Here is a 7,661-nt window from a genome sequence, read left to right on the forward strand (position 1 = left end):
TCGGAGGGCGGAGGGTTCCCTTTCAAGGCGGTCACTTCGACATTACGTCACTGACGTATATGGGAACTCCTTCCTTCTCCATTTTCACTGAAATCTTATAGGCTAACGCCAGCTGGAGACAGCTGGCCAATTGACGCGAACATGCAAATGCTGACCGGTCCGCGGGCAGTATAAATAGCATGGGCGCGACAATACGTCAGAATCTCTTTCTTCACGCTAGAAGTCTTATCTGAAGTCATCGTGGAAGTTGCAATAGAGGTTACTCACCATGTTTCCTCCCCGCATCCGATGGCTGCTAACCTATATGCCAGATATGTGCGGGTCCTATTGACTCGCTCTACCCTAACAAGGATCAACCGAGGCCGCACTCACGGACGACAAAGGCTGTGCCGGACAGTGTGCGTCCTCAGGGGAATAAACTCGGGCATCAGCGGGGATGAGGCCCACTGCCGCCAGCAGGCCGCTGGTGGGCCCTCTCCCGCCCTAGTTGACGCTGCCCGTCGCCACTCCGGTCCTCTTCGCGGGCTCGCTAGAAGGACTCGACGCGATAGGCTCTGTTGATAATACTTAGCCCGGTATATCAGCCAGGCTACTTCAAGAAAGACTCCGTCTTCCACGACGTCCTTGGTAAGTCGTGCGCAAGACGCGCGTCTAGATAGACGAGGCAAAGGCCATGGCTCCGTGTCTAAAAGAGAAAGTGCGGATGCTATGAGTCTCTAGACGCCCCGCTCTGACAATGGAAAGTGCACAGCCGCAATCCGGTGAGTGTTTACCCCCCTTCTAGTCGGTTTTGACTACGGGGTTGCGCAGTCGTTACCGCTTATGCTGTTGACGCTGGGCCTACATAACATTACATATTGATGTGCTTACAGCTTATGTTGTCAGGCTGCCCTGTATCCTTCAGTGCAACTGGCCATGCTGATTTAACTAACTTACGTATTCACAGTTGTTGTCGCTACGCCACTGACGCTGTGTTTATGTACACACTGCACACTATTATGTGCTATGATTTGTGCCGTTATATATTGCCCTGTATCCTTCAGTGCAACTGGCCATTCTGATTAACTTCGTATTCACAGTTGTTGTCGCTACGCCACTGACGCTGTGTTTATGTACACACTGCACACTATTATGTGCTATGATTTGTGCCGTTATATATTGCCCTGTATCCTTCAGTGCAACTGGCCATTCTGATTAACTTCGTATTCACAGTTGTTGTCGCTACGCCACTGACGCTGTGTTTATGTACACACTGCACACTAATATGTGCTATGATTTGTGCCGTTATATATTGCCCTGTATCCTTCAGTGCAACTGGCCATTCAACTACGTATTCACAGTTGTTGTCGCTACGCCACTGACGCTGTGTTTATGTACACACTGAACACTGTGCTATGATTTGTGCCATTATATATTGCCCTGTATCCTTCAGTGCAACCGGCCATTCTGATTTAACCACAGTTGTTGTGCAACGCAAATGACGCTGTGTTTACGTACACACTGCACTCTGTTATGTGTTCGTGATTTATGCCGCTATAAATTGCCCTGTATCCTTCAGTGCAACTGGCTATTCTGATTCAACTATGTATTTACAGTTGCTGTGCGATGCCACTGACGCTGTGTTTATGTACACTGATATGTGTGTGTTATGCTTATGCCACGATATTGCCCTGTATCCTTCAGTGCGACTGGCTATTCTGATTACTACGTAGTCACAGTTGTTGTGTGATGCAACTGCGCTGTGTTACGTACACACTACACACTTATGTGTTAGGATTTATGCCACTATATATTGCCCTGTATTTTTCAGTGCAAATGGCTATTCTGATTACTACGCAGTACGTATTCACAGTTGTTGCGTGTTGCAACTGACGCTGTGTTACGTACACAATACACACTGATATGTGTTATGAATTTTGCCGTTGTATATTGCCCTGTATCCTTCAGTGCAAATGGCTATTCTGACTACTACGTATTCACAGTTGTTGCGCGATGCAACTGACGCTGTTACGTACACAATACACACTGATATGTGTTATGAATTTGCCGTTGTATATTGCCCTGTATCCTTCAGTGCAATGGCTATTCTGATTACTACGCAGTGCGTATTCGCAGTTGTTACGTGGTGCAACTGACGCTTTGTTTACGTACACACTGCACACTGATATGTGTTATGAATTTTGCCGTTGTATATTGCCCTGTATCCTTCAGTGCAAATGGCTATTCTGACTACTACGTATTCTACGCAGTGCGTATTCACAGTTGTCGTGCGATGCAACTGACGCTGTGTTTATGTACACACTACACACTGATATGTGTTATGATTTTTGCCGTTATATATTGCCCTGTATCCTTCAGTGCAAATGGCTATTCTGATTACTATGTATTCACAGTTGTTGTGCGATGCAACTGACGCTGTGTACACACTACGCACTGATATGTGTTACGATTACGCCGCTATATATTGCCCTGTTTCCTCAGTGCAACTGGCTACTCTGATTACTGTGTATTCACAGCTGTTGTGCGATGCCACTGACGCTGTGTTATGTACATTGATGTGTCTATGATTTATGCCGTTATATATTGCCCTGTATCCTCAGTGCAACCGGCTATTCTGATTAACTACGTATTCACAGTCGATGTCACTATGCCTCTGACGCTGTGTTTTGTACACATTAATGTAACTATGCTATCACATTGCCCTGTTTACTTCAGTGCAACTAGCTATCCTATCTAACTGTGCATAGTCACAGTCGTCGCTACGGCGACTTGCGCTACATCTGTGTACACACTAAAGCGTTATGCTGTTTTGTTGCCCTTCAACAACTGACTATTATGTTTGAACTGCGCATTTTCATGCAGTTTCGGTCGCTTCGACGACTTGCGCTGCATTATACACACATGTTTTAAATGTGCGCACTGATGTGTTATGCTGTTATGTTGCCCTCTATCCTTCAGTGCAACAACCAGCTGTCCTATCTAACTGTGCATATTCACAGTTCTGTCGCTACGGTGACTACACTGCACTTATGTACGTACAAGGACGTGTTTTTGCTATTTTGTTGCCCTGTTTCCTTCAGTGCAAAACTAGCTATCCTAATCTAACCGTGCATATTCACAGTTTCTGGATGTATGTACGTACACGGATGTGTTATGCTGTAATGCTGCCCCGTTTCCTTCAGTGCAGCTAGCCATCCTGATCTAACTGTGCATCTCAGTTTCTGTCTCTACACAGTTTCTGTCGCTATGGCGACTTACGCTGCATTTTATGTACATACATGGATGCGCTATTCTTACGCACTTGTGTTATGCTGTCATGTTGCCCTGTATATTAGTGCAACTAGCTATCCCAGTCGAACTGTGCATATTCACAGTGTCCGTCGATACGGCGACCTGCGCTGCTTTTATTTGCACATGGATGTGTTCATGCTGCGGTGTTGCCCCGTATCCTTCAGTGCCTATACTGAGCTACTGCGTATATTAAGTTGGCGCTACAGCGACCGATGCTGTTACGTACATGTGCTACGCTGTTATGTTGCCCCGTTTCCTTCAGTGCAACTGGCTATTCTGTACTAACTCGTATACTCATAGTTCTAGCTACGGCTACGACTGTGTTTGTGTACTTACTGAGGTGCTATGCTATTATGGGGCTATTATCTAACTGCGTATATTCACAGTTGTTGTCGCTACGGCCACTAGCACTGTGTTTATGTACATTCAGTTATGTGTTAATTTGCACTTCTGTACGTCGGCTACAGAACATCGGCTATGTTCTACAAGGGAGTGTCAGTTTCCTCGTGACCCCCTTACTGGCCTATCATCCCCGGTTCATGGACCTGAGAGAGTTATGGGGCCCCCCATGACAATCCCCCTCAGGAAGGTCCTGCTTCTACAGGCGATCGGCACGATTGGCACCCCAGCCCCAAGCTGTGGAACCTTCTTGTGTGTCCGCTGCTGGGTCCATAGTTGAGCAAGACACTTCACACTAATAAGTGCTGAGAGCTCTCCTTGAGATGGCCTTTCCACCTGCTCTCGCCCCAGCGAAGCACTTGGAGACCTACGCTCATTCTAAGTGAAAGATTTTGCATTGTCTCGGACCTGGTGACTGCAGTGTCACTCTCAGTCCGATACCAAGCTGCGTTCCGAAGTCGCTTACACCGTTCAGAGCACAGATTGATCCCTGCCCGCCTTCTGCTGAGCCGTCAGCCTCACGTGATGCTGATGCTCAGAGTGCTGTTGGCCCTGTAAGGGCTTTGCAGATGTGCGTGGATCACAAGGCAGCAGTCTGACTAGCTGTTTGTGTGCTTGGTGGATGGTACTAGGGACGTGCTGTTTATACTGAGACTTTCTCACTGAATTCGACGCTTGCAATGCTGGCTTAATGCCTACGGGATTTAGGTATGCTGGCTGTCTTCTCAGAACACGTTCGCCAGGGTTTCAAGTTTGATGCACTGCCTATAGCGTCTTGGGTTCGGTGAGTTTTATTCATGTACTCATGAACTGTTAATCACCAGCTGTGCAGTAGTCTGCATTATGCAGAGTTACCATTGCTGTTAACTCTGTGTTATGACTGTTACATAGCTGTTCCGCATTACGCAGTAGTTTTCAATGTCTGTTAACTCTGTGTATGGCTATAAGGTTATGCAGCTGTCACCGCTATTGCCGTCGACACTGTGTTAACTCGTGCTTGAGTGCTTATGGTATTGTGCTGCCCTGTCCAGTGCAGCCTTCGCTTCATTGCATTGGATATGCAACTTGGTAAGGTCGGAACAGACGTTTCTTGGTCTAGTTTTGCCTATCAGTTCGAGTGCTCCTAGCGGCGCTGCTGGCTTAGAACTGTTGTCTCGTGGGAGTGTAGCTTGACCCCGTTCAGGGCTTATCTTCACTGCGCTCACGGCGGGATTCTATACAGTTCCCATATACGTCAGTGACGTAATGTCGAAGTGACCGCCTTGAAAGGGAACGTCTCCGGTTACTATCGTAACCTCGGTTCCCTGAGAGGCGGGAACGAGACATTACGTCAGCCGCCGTGCTCGCCGTTTGATCAGCTGTGCTAGCGTTCAGTCTTGATTCTGACGTATTGTCGCGCCCATGCTATTTATACTGCCCGCGGACCGGTCAGCATTTGCATGTTCGCGTCAATTGGCCAGCTGTCTCCAGCTGGCGTTAGCCTATAAGATTTCAGTGAAAATGGAGAAGGAAGGAGTTCCCATATACGTCAGTGACGTAATGTCTCGTTCCCGCCTCTCAGGGAACCGAGGTTACGATAGTAACCGGAGACGATATCCAATAACAAGGAACAAGGGAGGCGGCACACGTCACATCACGTCATCTGCGTAATGACGTCCTCAGCAGTCAGGAGGCCTACGTGGCATTACCTGAAATCTAAACGGTTAAAAAACAAAAAAACAAACAAAAAAATGTTAAAGTAATACAACATGCTTTGTTCTGTAAGGAAAATTAGCATACCGAATGTGATGCGGTCTACATCACAGGTGGCCTGGCCTGGTAATAAAAAAGGTTAAAGGTTCAAATCATGCAAGACTTAATTCATGTCCTCAGGCTGATCAAAAAAAGACTCTCCCTATGAGTGCTTTGGAAAGAAATACAAGCTAAATTTGATAAATTAGTCATTAGAAACCACAGACCAGTTTTAAGTGAAATCAAAACTACTGGTAGGTAGATACTCATCAACTTACCCATCTCTGTAGTGAAAGCCTGCTTGCTAACAGTCAACTCCCTCTCGTAAGGGGACACGGGAGAGGGTTATTTAGGTAGAAATGGACAAGATATCAAACCCATGCCATAAGCAAGCAGGGAGGACTTGAATAAAACTTTAGGTTGTGAGTGGGTGCCTCACAAAGCACTATTCAAAATCATACACTCCAAGTTCTCTGAAAGGTTTATGCACTAAAATAATTTGGTTTCATTGTTACATTGTCTTATGCTTACACATGACTAGTATGTACACACGACGAGTAGGGGTGTAACAATATATCGTGTCACAATATATCGCAATACAAAAATGCAACAATATGTATCGTGGATAGTTCACCCAAAATAAAAATGACCCTGTGAGAATTTTTTTTAAGTTTTCAGAGTCAGTACTACATTAAACTACAATATATTATGTTGAATATAATGTATAATAATGGGGGGATATTAGTGGGTCCTGATAATGCTTATGTTATAAGTCTTATGTTACCAGTAAAAAGTGGCCTACATTATTTTAAATACATCTAGCCAGTGACAGAGTGCAAGCATATTCGTCTAAAATAATTCTGTATTTTCAGGTTCAGAATCATGAATATATTTATTCTGGTGTCACCACTGTCCAAGCCTATTCATTTACACCCACAATGTTATATCAAATTTAGCATTTAATCAACAGTACATTTTTTCTTAAACTTTTATTATATGTCTTGGAGTATCGCAATAATATCGTATCGTGAGTTCAGTGTCGTGATATGTATCGAATCGTGAAATTAGGGTATCGTTACACCCCTAACGACGAGTATGACAGACTATCATGAAACCATTTACTAAAAACATTCCAAAATAAAACCAATCCCTGTTATGAAAAAGGCTACAACAGAGGGGGGCAATGACTACCAAGCCACCCAGACAGTGTCTAGAAATAGTCATGGTTCAAAATTATTTGGAGTCAAGCCATAAAGCCACAGTGAAGGCAACAATTACTTTGATGATGTCTCAGATTTCAGCTGTAAGTGGAGCAATGATGCATCAGTTAACCATCATGAGGTCTGCATAACACTATTGTTTTGAAGGGTGGCATAAAAGAAGCCACATAAAACAAGTAGCACATGTGGAGATGAAGATGACCCGCTAAAAACACAATATTGATCCTGTAGAGATGGGTCAGATGAGACCAAGAGGTTTTTGACCAAATGCAAAGAATTGTGTTGTGTAAACCCAGCATTGCCTACACTTTAAGTGCTGGGCCTTATTCATGAAACACAAGCAGAATAAATTTCTGTGTAAATTATTCACAAAGCCATTCTTTTGTAAATTGCTCCACTGGATTAACTTGTATAAGAATGGTTTGATATGATTAAACAGAAATATGTTTTGCTTGTTGTCTTCATAATGAGTGGTAGTGAAGCATTTCATCGGTAGGAACTGAGCATCTCGTTAAAATAATGGACAGAACCTGTTTTTCAGTCTGCTAAAATATAAAGCTATTTCGTGTATACAAGTTATCCAATTCAATTAAAAAAAAAAAGTAGGTTCTAAGTGTATAATCTGAAAAACCTGAAAGAAATTTATTTGGAAGAATGGGCCACATCTATTCTTCATTGTGTGAAAAGTGGTACAAATCTCGAACTGCTTAAGTTTAAAATATTGGATCAATCTCTTAACTTAACATATGACATTCTCACATTAAAGTTTTGACGTTATGAAAGTAGCAGCAGATGGTTTCTTCTCTAGTGTGTCGTACATCCAAGTGTAATGGATTATCAGAAAAGAAATGCATGTAGGTGGGGACTTGGTTCTATCCATCATTTGTTGATTGGATGAAGGCAGTTCTGAGTGTGAGCATCTGGTTGATTTTAAGAAAGGGGCAGGTTTTGAGCAGACTAAATTATTTGATAAGACCGGCATACGATCGTCGGAAGATTGAGTTATTATATTTGAATAAA

This window comes from Rutilus rutilus (genome assembly GCF_951802725.1).
Source record: "Rutilus rutilus genome assembly, chromosome: 7".
Classification (NCBI taxonomy): Eukaryota; Metazoa; Chordata; class Actinopteri; order Cypriniformes; family Leuciscidae; genus Rutilus; species Rutilus rutilus.